General features: G+C 41.6%; 1 protein-coding gene and 1 pseudogene across 2 annotated transcripts in view; both read left to right on the top strand.

Annotated features, from left to right (window-relative positions):
• The window catches only part of LOC101696994 (zinc finger protein 124), a 49045-nt gene that overhangs the window by 24340 nt on the left and 12073 nt on the right, over positions 1–12632 (top strand). The gene's annotated exons all lie outside the window — the stretch shown is intronic.
• LOC101696628 (serine/threonine-protein kinase tousled-like 2) lies at positions 8055–11541 on the top strand (annotated as a pseudogene). Its single transcript, XR_015447384.1, has 2 exons — positions 8055–8365; positions 8481–11541. The product of XR_015447384.1 is annotated as a serine/threonine-protein kinase tousled-like 2 (transcript).

The raw sequence follows: 12632 nt of genomic DNA, 5'->3' as shown, positions 1-12632 counted from the left end.
GGCAGCAGTGTGCAGTTGTAAGTCAATGAGTCTCAGTAAGCTAGTCCCAGACCCATGAGATTCAGGCAGATTTCTGGTTGCAAGTCCCAAGTTGAGCTCCCTGTCCTCCTGCCGGGTTGCACTCTGCAAGTTTCTACTGCAGGTTTCAGCTGCTTTTCCCCTGAAGAAAGTCCAGTTTCCAATGGGAGCTGATAATCCCTCCAACTTACCAATCACCATGGTCTGGTGTGCCTTTATTGCTGAGATTCCCTTCATTTTTCCAGTGGGCTTGTTTTCATCAGGGAGTCTGAGACAGGCACTCTCTCTGTTGTTCACTTCTGGAGCTCAGGACAATGGCTTTTGTCCCCCTGTGTCTCTGCAGTGTGTAAACGAATAGCTGCACAGCCAAAAGGCCAGAGGCGGGGTGGGGGGTGGGTGGGGTTGGTGGAGTATTGTTGGAGGCACCCACAGGGCCCAGCCCTCAGCTGGTGGAGCTGCCAGGTGGGGGGGGGTCCTCCTCACTCTGTCCTGGTACCTGGTGGAAAGCAGGTGGAGCAAGCTGGAGCAAGCAGGTCCCAGTCAGCATGTAACCGCTCAGCCCCACTCGGCCCCACCGGCACAGTTTGGCCCAGCCGTCAGCTGATGGGCCTGCCCGGGGCGGGGCGGGGGTCCTCCTAACCCTGTCATGGTGGCTGGTGGAAAGCCTGTCCTGGTGGCTGCTGGAAAGCTGCTGGAGCAAGCCGGAGCAAGCAGGTCCCGGTCAGCCTGCAACTGCTTGGCCCTACTTGGCCCAATCTGTATCTTTTAATTGGAGAGTTGAAGCTATTAACATAGAGACATATCGCAGGGAGCAGGGAAAAGGGGAGATTACTAGAACCTCTGCAGTTAAGTCCTAGTCTCCTGCGATCCATGGTAGCACAAGGTGAATTAACTTCTTATACAGGAAAGGTAGAAAAATGAGACTTAGAGAAGAAGCTGAGCTTTGGGTCTGATCATTGCTGCTCTGAGTGGCAAAAACGAAAGCCCCCAGCTTACTGCACCTTTTATTCAGTACATCAGGAGAAACAGATGTTAACAAATGACTTGTAGAGAGTTCAGTACATCAGGATAAACAAGGTGTACCAAATGATTTGCAGAGTGTTCAGTACATCGGCATAAACAAAGTGTAACAATCCAAGAACAATGAGGAACTGAGTAGATGAAGATTTTGTTCCTCCCAGGATGTCTTCAGCTGGTGTAATCTTGTCCTGGAGCATCACAGCATCACTGGATCATTGAGGTCTCAGTTGTGACCAGAGGCCAAAATGGAATTATGTCTCAAATGCCATAGCTGGACTGTAGGCAGGAGAACTAGGTCTAATCAAATGATTTTCCCCTAAAATTATATAGCATTACTCCCAACAACATATTACTAAGAGATGTTGATTACTATCATTTTACTGTCTTTTGTTGCTGACTCCTTTTTTTAAATTTTCTTGTCTTTTTTGTTATTGTTTATGTATTGACCATGCTTAGTGTTTTCATTTCATTGGGATTTTTAGTTTTATTGATCTCATCATTTCTGGGTGGGATACTCTTGAGTATCTGGAGTGCTGTTTCCATACTCATATATGTCTTGAGCTAGTCTTTTTCATGAAATGTCCTTATTTCTCCATGTAGTTTGAAGGACAGCATTAGTGGGTATGTTAACTGGGGTGGTAGCTATTTCTTCTTTGGGCTTGAAATACTGCACCCCAAGCTCTTCTGGCCTGTAAGTTTTTTGTTGAGAAGTCTGCTGTTTTTCTAATGAGTCTATCTTTATGATTTGTTATTTTTCTGTAACCGCTTTAAAAAATCATTTTGTTTGGTATTTGGTAATTTCAAAGGACATATCTTGCTGAGTATTTTTTTCATCATAGTTGGTGTTTTGGAAACCTCATTTATGTGTTTTTTAAATTCTTATATTTGAAAAATGTTGTGAGATAATTTCTGTAAACATACTAATAATTGCCATCTGTGTTCTAGCTTTTCTCTACCTCCAGTTTACTCCAGTTTACTCCAGTTAGTGTGTTATCTAGTAGCTGCTGGATTGTATTTTCTTGTTCTCTTATTATTATTATTTTTTTGGTGGCTCCCTTGATTACTTCTTCATAATTTACCATTTTGTTGTCTTATACTGGCTTGTGTTGAATGTTAAGATCACAGGCCAGAAAAACACTGAGAAATTTAGTTGAAATTAGACTAATGAGACTTCTATTGCAAGTGTTCATTCAACAAATGTCTTACAAGGCAAAATTGGAACTTAGAAAATCATGACTGACCTTGTGAAATAAAAATTAGGTGAACAGCATTATCCAGGTGTCACGGGAAGAGTATTTCAGATTAAATTCAGGACATCTGCTCTGAGCTACATCCATTTTTCTTTTTTTAGTATTATTATTTAATTTTGATAGTTTCTCTATGTGATATATAAGCTGAGAGTTGAACTAGATTTTGCTGCCTCAACCTGAGTGTTGTAAATACAGGTGTGGAAAACAATGCCCAGCTGTGATGGGGAATTTATAATCACTTGTCCTTACAAGATCACAGTGTATGGGCTGATGATTTAGCTTAGTGGCACCACACCTGCCTCGCAAGCACAAAGTTCTGAGTTCGATCCCCAGTACCAGAAAAAAAAAAATCACAATGTACGGTTAAATAAACATCATACACTATTTGTCTTTATGTCCAGAAAATTGTAATTTGTATCCACAGAGAGTATGCGTTAACTGGTGTAGAATCAATTTTGGATTCCTCAGACATTACATATGTTTCTGTAAATTTCACACCAATGGTGTAATAATTTTTTAAATGATAGTTTTCCTACAGTCTTGAAGAAAGAACCCAAAACTAGTGTAGCTTCCTGAACAGTGTAAATATGTGTCTCTTTATAATATGCCACTTCAGAGAGTCAATGCTGCAGTTGCCACCATTTTAGCATTTTGTCAGAAACATCTGAGGAAGAGACCCTGCTGATTTCCATATGGCTGCATAGAGATGGTGAAGCTGTTCATTGGAAACTTGCCCTGGGAGACCACAAAGCAAGAGATTCACTCACTCTTCAAGAAGGGTGGAAAAGTGCTGGAATGTGCCCTCATTAAGAACTATGGCTTTGTGCACATAGAAGAAAAGACAGCAGCCAAGTAGGCCATCTGTAACCTGCACCACTACAAGCTGCACAGGGTGAACATCATCATGAAATCCAGCAAGAACAATAGCAAAACTTCAACCAAGTTACAGGTGGGCAACATCAGTCCTACTTGTACCAACCAAGAGCTGTGGGCCAAGTTTGAGGAGTATAGTCCAGTTATCGAATGTGACATCATGAAAGATTATGCCTTTGTACGCATGGAGTGGACAGAGGATTCAGTGGAGGCCATTAGAGACCTTGATAACACTCAGTTTTGAGGCAAATTAATGCACATGCAGTTATCCACCAGCCAGCTTAGAACTGTGCCCAGGATGGGAGACCTGACTGGGTGTGGAAAAGAGAGGCATTGGTACAAAGAGTGTCCAGTAGATGGTTCAGGCCATGTGGCAGACTTGACTGAGCAATATAATGAGTAGTATGGAGCAGTGGATAGGCCTTACACCATGAGCTATGGGGATTCCTTGTATTATATATAACAGCTCAAGGGAGCACTCCATGCCTACTGCAAGATCTGCTGTGCTGCCCAGTCCTATGAGCCAGTGGCAGCCTCAGCTGCTTCTGCGTATAATTACACAGGGCAGAGCCTGTCCCAGTTGCCAGAAGTCCAGAGCACAGCCATGGCCAGTCACTTCACCTCCACCTCTCTCGATCCCTAGATAGACAGCAGTTATTGACCTTAGGAGCTGGTGCTGCCACAGCTGCTCCTGTTACTGCAGGTTCCACTTCATATTATAGGTAGGATCAGAGCACCCTGTGCAGGCTCAGACCCCACTGTTGAAGAGCACTATAGTTACAGGTATGACAGTTGTCTCAAGCTTCTGCAGCCATGCAGAAGCTTGTCCCTGTACAACATGACCCAGTATGAGTGGAAGCAGTATGTTGGTACTCAGCCTTTTAAAGCTTGAGATGGGATGTGTGTGGGCTGAAATTCCAAGCTGCCATTGTGCATGAGAATGCACCCTTCATTGGTATCCCACCTCTGGAACATTTTCAGCTGTGTGCATTCAGTCCCTCTGGAACTGTGGACCTTAATTTTCCTTAAGTTCAGGCCTCCATTCCTTTCCTCTCTCATGCCCATCATCCTGTTCTTGCTGTTGTTTAATACTTTTGTAGCTTCCCATTCATGTTCTGTTTTCCCAGCAGGCTTCATGGTATCCAGATGCTATCTTCTCCCTGCCTCTGCCCCCAATTGTAATGTTGGATTTGTGAATGACCTCAGTGAGAGAATCACTGCTCTTGGGTTTCTTTTTTTTTTTGGTACTGGGGATCGAACTCCAGACCTTGTGCTTTTGAGACAGGCAGCAGAACCAGTGAGCTAAATCTCCAGCCCTTCTCTTGGGTTTCTTTTTGTCCAAAGGCTAGACCTAGAGTTGGATCACTTTTTTCTTTTCCAGTAAAATAAATGATGGGATGTAATTTGTATTTATTCATCAAGTTGAACATCATTTTTTGTGATTTTATCATGTGTTGATTACATATAGTGTTGAGCATTTGTCATATCTAGGCTTTTGTTTTTTTGTTTTTTTGTTTTTTGGGGGGTTTTTTTGGTACCAGGGTTCGAACTTGGGTCTTTACACTTGCGAGGCAGGTGGCAGAACCACTGAGCTAAATCCCCAGCCCCTATCATATCTAGGCTTTTAATGTGTGAAATTGTTTTTGTGTTGTTCTGTATCCTGCATGTGGTATAATACCAACAATTTCTAACTCAGTTTATAGTTGGTATATAGTTAAATGAGAGATATTTGTGTACTAAGCTAGGGATGTACACCATGTTACAGTATCTTATTAATTCCAGTAGTTTTTGTTGGTTCTTTAATTTTTCCACATACAATGAGGCTGTAGGGAAGTGAACATAATTTTATGTGCTGTATTTTAGTGTCAGTGGTTTTTGTTTTTCTATCTTGTGTTTTCTGTGCATCTACTGATATGATGTTAGATTTTTCTTAGTTTTTTTTTTTTTTTGGTACCAGGGATTGAACTCGGGACCTTGTGCTTGCAAGGCAGGCAGTGGCACCACTGAGCTAAATCCCCAGATTTGACCTGAACTCATTATGTGGCCCAGGCTGGCCTCGAACTAGCAGTGTTCCTCCTGCCTAAGCCTCCCAAGTGCTGGGATTACAGGAGTGCACCACCATACCCAGAGTCTTCTTGTTCTACAGTTTATGAGTAGAAATTTATTTTAATCTTCAAAAACATTCTAAAGTCTCTGATTTTCCATCCAATTTCAATGTTTTCTCATGCCATTTGATGCTTTGGTTAATAAAATATTTATTAAGCACTATTAGTTCCCCTTGAAGAACTCCAATTATATAATCATTTGGTTTTGTTAATCCTCGTTTTCTTTTAGGTACAGATTAAATACTGTCAAACCAGTACAGTTCCAGTAGATTTTATTGAATCAGTGCTAGACTACTTTACCTTTACAAATAACATTTTTCTTTATATTTGCATTTACATGTCTTACATTTGTTACATTTTTAAAATATTTCATCTTTTCACTTGCAAATTGAAATTTAATAAATTTGTAATTTAAAGCCTGATATTCTAGTACTGAGAAAGTAACTCAAGACAGATTTGTTGTTACAGCATTTTATTAACAGTAGTAGTTTTACACCTTGCCTTATGTGACTCTAAATGTAACTAAAACTTATCTCTCTGTCGCATTTTGCAATTAATGTTAAATTGTAGTGGAAAGAGATTTTACTCATCCTGTATCAGACCTCATTGGCTATGTAGTTATTTTGTATTCCTGTGTCTTTATTGTGGCTACCATCTGAAGGATCCACTCTACTGAAGGACAGTAGATATCCTTCTCCTTGAGTGCAATTTACCTTACTCTGGGTGTAAAACCACTCAGGCTCTTCCTTTGATATTTACTTCTATCTCAATCCAAACAGGTGTGGGCTGTCACAAAAACCTTGAGGAAGGACTGTCCAAGTTCGTTCCCCTGCCCCAGTGAGGAGTTTTCAAAGGCAAATAACTTTTGACTCCCAGGTGCCCATAGGATACAGAAGAAGGCATCTTTGAGTTTCTGGGACAGAGAACCATTTGGCTGAGGCTGGGATTTGGGTCAGTATGGTACAGGGTTAGGAAGTACTAGGTTGAGTGGCACTACTGTCCCATTAATGTGATGTAAGTCCTGAACCTGTCTCCATTTTTTTGGTCCTTTTCTTACCTCAATAATAGGACTGTTATAAAAGCTGACTGTTTTCTCTAAGAAGTCCCTGTTTTAGAAAGGAAAAATTATAATAAATGGAAAAAAAGGAAGCAAAGTCTTTATAAATAGGGAAGGGTCAAGGGGGTGAAGGGAGGGCAGGGAGTGGGGAAAAAATAACCAAGATACATCATGTAAAGGTACAAGTTCCCAATGAGAAATGTAAATATATTGTATACCTAAAATGTACCAATAAAAGAATTTAAGGAAAAAAAAGAAGTCCCTGTTTTAGAAGTCTTTGAATAATGGTTCTTAGTCCCTCCTGAACCTCTCAATGGAGGGGATATTGTTTATGATGAGGGCAAGAAGTAAGGTCCTTTAGATGGATCAAGACAGGATGGAGGTTAGTGCTCTATCTGTGATGGTTGTGATTCTAGCAAGGGAAATATTAGAGAGCTCCTGTTGTGGTGGGAGCAAGAGTTCCACCTGGGTCTTAGACAAGAAATCTCTCCCCAAAAGTAGAGTGGGTATCTCAGGCATTATATGAAATGAGTGAGTGAAATAGAGTTAGCCTCAGGAACAGGTCACAGGTTCAGAGAAGAATTCTAGGGGGTGCCCAGAGACTCCCTGAACAATGGTAGAGTGGTTAGAGTGAGGCCCATGGGAGGAAATAAGGACTGAGAAGCTAGCACCAGTGCCAATTAGGAAGTTGATAGTTTGGTCCCCCACTGTTAAGGTAACTGGGGGCTCCCATGGTAAAAAAGGAATTAAAGGGGCTAGAATATGGTGTACTAGGAACCCTCATTTGGTTTTGGAGAATCTCTGGGGGCATTCATCATGCCCGTGGAGTTCTTGGCAGCCTCAACAGGGAGTGAATGGAATTTTGTCTTTTATTTGTTTGTATGACTTAAATCTAGGGCAGTCTTTATTGAAGTATTCCATTTTCTTCCAGTAACTACATGATTTTTTTTGTAGAGCCCTCTTTCTTCTCAGGGTGGTCCATAAAGGCTGCTGTCAATTGCTTATGTCAAAATTGTTTCTTTTGCTGGACTTCCTGATTTCTCTGATAAAAGATTTGCTCTTAAAAGGGTGTCTACATCAAGTCCTTCCTGCTTTGGGTTAGCTAAGAGTTTATTGAGCTTTCTTTTGATATCTGGGGCTGACTGGGTCAAAAGTTTATCTTTCAGAACTATCTTGAATACAGTACTTGCAGGATCTGTCAGGATATATTTAATTATTGCTTCTTTAAGTCTTTACATAAAAACTGTTAGGTTCCTTTTTTTCTTGATAGACCTAGCCTAGCTTATTATAATTAACTGGTTCGAGCTCCTCCATGCCACACCCAAGTGGCCCCGAGCGAGCCAGCCTCCACCTCTTGGCCTGGCCTGGCCCTTCCTGTGCCTCCCTTGCCCTTTGTCTGGCACCAGGAGGCCGGTCCCGAGCCCTCCTTGGGCCCCCTACCCCGCCCGCCCACCGGCCTGCTCCTGGAGCCGGGTGTGGGCGACAGCCCCCTGGGCCGGGGTTGCAGCACTCAAGAGAGGCCCCGGCTCTGCCCCGGGCCTGAGAGCAGAGCAACCTGCTACAGTTGGGCCCCATTGGAGCCCCTCCCGGGAGGAGCATGGGAGCAGCAGCTGTAGTAGAAATGATGGAAGAATTGCATAGCCTGGACCCATGTCAGCAGGAATTATTAGAGGCTAGGTTTACTGGAGTCAGAGTTAGTAAGATGAGAAGACAAAAGCAGATAGAATTTAAGTGATTTGCCCGGTTTCATACAGTGGTTCATTGACTCAGTCCCACACCTATCTGACTTTAAACTGTTGGTACCTGCTGTTCTCAATCATTTTTTGGTTGGTCACACCCTTGGACCATCCCATTTTTTCTCAGGAAATGCAAGGGCCACTCAATAGTGAGTCTTCCAATCAGAGTTTGTGCAGCGTGGGGTCCTTGAGTGATAAAGAAGTAAGAGTCTCCTGAGAAAAAGAGGAATGACCAGTGAAATCAGAAAAGAAAAGCTGAACCATAGGAAACTAGCCAAGGGAAGGGCACTCCTAGGGGGACATAAAGTTAGTGATAACTGAGTTTGCTGGGGGAAGCAGGCCAAGAACCAGCCCTGGCAGAAGTGTTCCACCAGTTGCATGATCCTCACTGCAACATTCCTTATCCAATCCCTTACTGCAGCAAATAGAGCAACCCTTCTATGGTTTAGATGGCAGTGCTGTGAAGGAGGCATCAGAGGAGCTATCTGCTGAATCAATTCTCATGTCAGTGATGCTAGCAAAACCTCAATCTGACAGCAATTACCACAAAGGGGAGCTAGCCTCTGCTTCACTTTTGTATCAGCTCAACAAAACAGTCCCTCTTCTGTGGGATCTGGCAACAGCATTCCTGCAGATCTCCATCCAGCACAGACAGACCCAGTCTGACCTCACAATAGAAAAAATATCTGCACTAGAAGAATTCTGACTTACAAAAGAAGGAAGGACAGATGATTTATTAAGAGCCAACTGTGATTTAAGATGGCAAATTGACAAACAGCAAAAGATGCTAGAGAAATACAAAGATTAAATAGATGTGTCACAACGAGCAAGAAACTCCTCATAGAAAAGTCAAAATGAGAAGATGCCATGTCGAGATAAGAGTATGCAGGACCGCCTGACATCGGGTGACTTTATTACTGTCCAACATGGGGTCTCATTTACTGAACAATGGACAGATGGTTATGCTTTCCAGAATCTTACCAAGCAACAAGAAAGGATAAATTCTCAGAAAGAAGAGATAGAAAGACAACAGAAAATGTTAGCAAAGCGGAAACCTCCTGCCATGGGTCAGGCCCCTCCAGCAACCAATGAGCAGAAACACCGGATCAATGGAACTGAAAATGAAACATTTAACACTAGCAGAATACCATGAACAAGAAGAAATCTTCAAACTCAGATTAGGCCATCTGAAAAAGGAGAAAGCAGAGATCCAGGCTGAGCTGGAAAGACTAGAAAGGTTTACAACTTTACATATCAGGGAACTAAAAAGGATACATAATGAAGATAATTCACTATTTAAAGATCATCCAACCCTTAATGACAGATACTTATTGTTACATCTTTTGGGTAGAGGAGGTTTCAGTGAAGTTTACAAGGCATTTGATCTAACAGAGCAAAGATATATGGCTGTGAAAATTCAGTTAAATAAAAACTGGAGAGATGAGAATTACTACAAGCATGCACATAGGGAATACTGTATTCACAAAGAATTAGATCATCCCAGAATAGTTAAGCTCTATGATTACTTTTCACTGGACACTGACTCATTTTATACAGTATTAGAATACTATACGGGAAATGATCTAGACTTCTACCTGAAACAGCACAAATTAATGTTGGAGAAAGAAGCCCAATCCATTATCGTGCAGATTGTGAATGCTTTAAAGTACGTAAATGAAATAAAACCTCCTATCATACACTATGACCTCAAACAAGGTAATATTCTTTTAATACATGGTACAGTGTGTAGAGAGATAAAATTACAGATTTTGGTCTTTCCAAGATCATGGATGATGATAGCTACAATTCCATGGATGGCATGCTGGTGGGCATGCTGGTACTTATTGGTACTTACCACCAGAGTATTTTGTGGTTGGGAAAGAACCACCAAAGATCTCAAATAAAATGGATGTCTGGTCAGTGGATGTAATCTTCTACCAGTGTCTTTATGGAAGAAAGCCTTTTGGCCACAACCAGTTCCAGCAGGACATTCTACAAGAGAATACTATTTTTTTTTGTACCAGGGATCGAACTCAGGACCTTGTGCTTGCAAGGCAAGCAGCAGAAGAGAATTCTATTCTTAAAGCTACTAAAGTGCAGTTCCCACCGAAGCCAGTCATAACACCTGAAGCAAAGGCATTTATCCAGTGATACTTAGCCTACCGAAAGGAGGACCGCATTGATATCCCACAGTTGGCCTGTGACCCCTACTTGCTACCTCACATCCGAAAGTTGATCTCCACAAGTAGCCCACTAGAGCCACTATTACATCAAACTCTGGGGCATCCAATAACAGTTCTTCAAATTGAGACCTATTCCAAGGCCACAGACTGTTCAACACGTGAAGTAGACAAGTGGCATTCAGCACCAGGTTTGGGACATAGCAAATCCGAATGGATCTCATGAAACCTGTACCAGGTGCTTTTATTTTCTTGCTTTTTTTCCATCCATATAGCATGATAGCATCAATTCTCATTGAGGAGAAACCTAGGGCAGCTCTGGGCAGGCCTCGTAGGAAAAGGGCCCATGCAAGGTTCCAGTGTCAACGGCCACTGTGTGTGGCTGCTCTGAGTGAGGAAAAAAATTAAAAAGAAAAACTGGTTCCATGTACTGTGAACTTGAAAACTTACAGACTCGGGGTGGTCCCTGATGCAATGCTTCAGATGAAGAATGTGGACTTGAAAATACAGACTGGGCTAGTCTAGTGTCTATATTGAAACTTGTTCTTTTTTTTAAATAAAGTTTAGGTAACATCTCCTGAAAAAAAAAATAACTGGTTTGATCCTTGTGTTTTTGAGTCCCCTCTTAATGCAAAAGACAAAGAGTGTTCTGGCTTTATGCCCTCTGGGCTCATCAAGTGGCCAGTGGAGATTTTCAGTGGGGACTGCATCTTTTCGTATGGGGGCAAACACTTTTTTGTCTGCTGGATCATTTTTATGGGCCTCATGACAGGCATTGCCCATTTGAACCACTGTTTGTAAGATTTGGTCCTGTTCATCCTTGCTCAGGTTCTCAGTATATAAAAACATCATATTGGGCATCTAAAATGAACAGACATTTCTCAAAGAAGTAGAAATAGCAAATAAATACATGAAAAAATGTTCAACATCACTGGTCATTCGAGAGATGCAAATGAAAACAACACTGATTCCACTTCACTCCAGAAACAATGGCTGCTATCATGAAATCAACCAATAACAAATGCTGATGGGGCTGTGGGGAAAGAGGAACCCTGCTCCACTGCTGATGGGAGTGTAGAGTGGTGCAACCACTGTTGAAATCCGTATGGAGATACTTCAAAGAACTAGGACTGGAAGTCCCATTTGACCCCACTATTCCACTGCTGGGGATCTTCCCCAGAGAATTAAAAGAATCATACCACAGTGATATATGTGCGCCCATGTTCATAGCAGTGCAGTTTGTAATAGCTAAAACTTGGAAACAGCCCAAATGCCCATCAACTGGAGACTGGATAAAGAAAATGTGTTTTTTTTTATAAAATGGAATACTACTCAGCCATAAAAAATGAGAAATTAGAGACATTTATAGCTAAGTGGATTCACATTGAGGCAATACTCTTAAGTGAAATAAATGGGACACACGTGTAAATACCAAATAGTTTCTCTGGTGTGAGAAACTGAAAGTGTAAATAAGGACTAAATGTATAATAGATCATGTGAAATAGGAAGAAAAGGGGCAAAGGGGAAGGAAGTGGGAGGGCTAGGGGAAAGGATAGAAGGGAATGGGATTGATATGAGAAAATGGAAAAATAGGAACAAAATCTTTGTAAATAGGACTGGAGGGGTTGAAGGGAGGGCTGGGCAAGGGTGAAAAATAAGAACCAAGAGAGACTATGTAAAGGTGCAAATTTCCAATGATGAATGTCATTATATTGTATACCTATACTGTACCAATGATTAGAATGAATAATCGATAATGCAAAATAGGAAGAAAAGGTCCAAAGGGGTAGGGGTAGTGGGAGAGGCAGGGGAAAGGAAAGAAGGGAAAGGCAAAATGCTGAGAAATGGAAAAAATGGAAATAAAGTCTTTGTAAATAGGGAAGGGTAGAGGGGGTGAAGGGAGGGCTAGGAATGGGGAAAAAATAAGAACCAAGATGCATTATATAAGGGTACAATTCCCAATGAGAAATGTAATTGTGTTGTATGCTTACAATGTACCAATAAAAGAATTTAATACAAAAAAATCCCCCCCAAAACATCATATCCTCCCAGGTTAAATCAAATAAATGCTTGAGCCTATCAAAATTTCAAATATATTGGTCAGGTTGTTTGTAAAACTCTCTAGCCTCTTTTTTATTTTTCCCAACTCAGCATATGTAAATTTTTGATGGGTTATTTCTCCTCTCTCATGATTTTACAGAAAGAGCAGCTTTTCAGGGGGTACACTGGGCTTAGTGGGATTTGTCTCCAAGTAGGGTGGGGTTGGTTCATGGTTCTTTCCCTCTGAGGGTACACATTTCTCTGAGGGAACAAGACCAGATGTAACTGCTAAAAACGTGGGATTTATTGATCAAGTGCTAGCCCATTCAGGATGGTTGTTGAGAACAAATAAA

This window comes from Heterocephalus glaber, unplaced genomic scaffold, assembly GCF_053883595.1.
Source record: "Heterocephalus glaber isolate CG9 unplaced genomic scaffold, H.glaber_assembly_v1.0 deba00001757, whole genome shotgun sequence".
Taxonomy (NCBI): domain Eukaryota; kingdom Metazoa; phylum Chordata; class Mammalia; order Rodentia; family Bathyergidae; genus Heterocephalus; species Heterocephalus glaber.
Note: the sequence above shows the minus strand (reverse complement) of the source record. Positions and strands in the feature narration are given on the sequence as shown.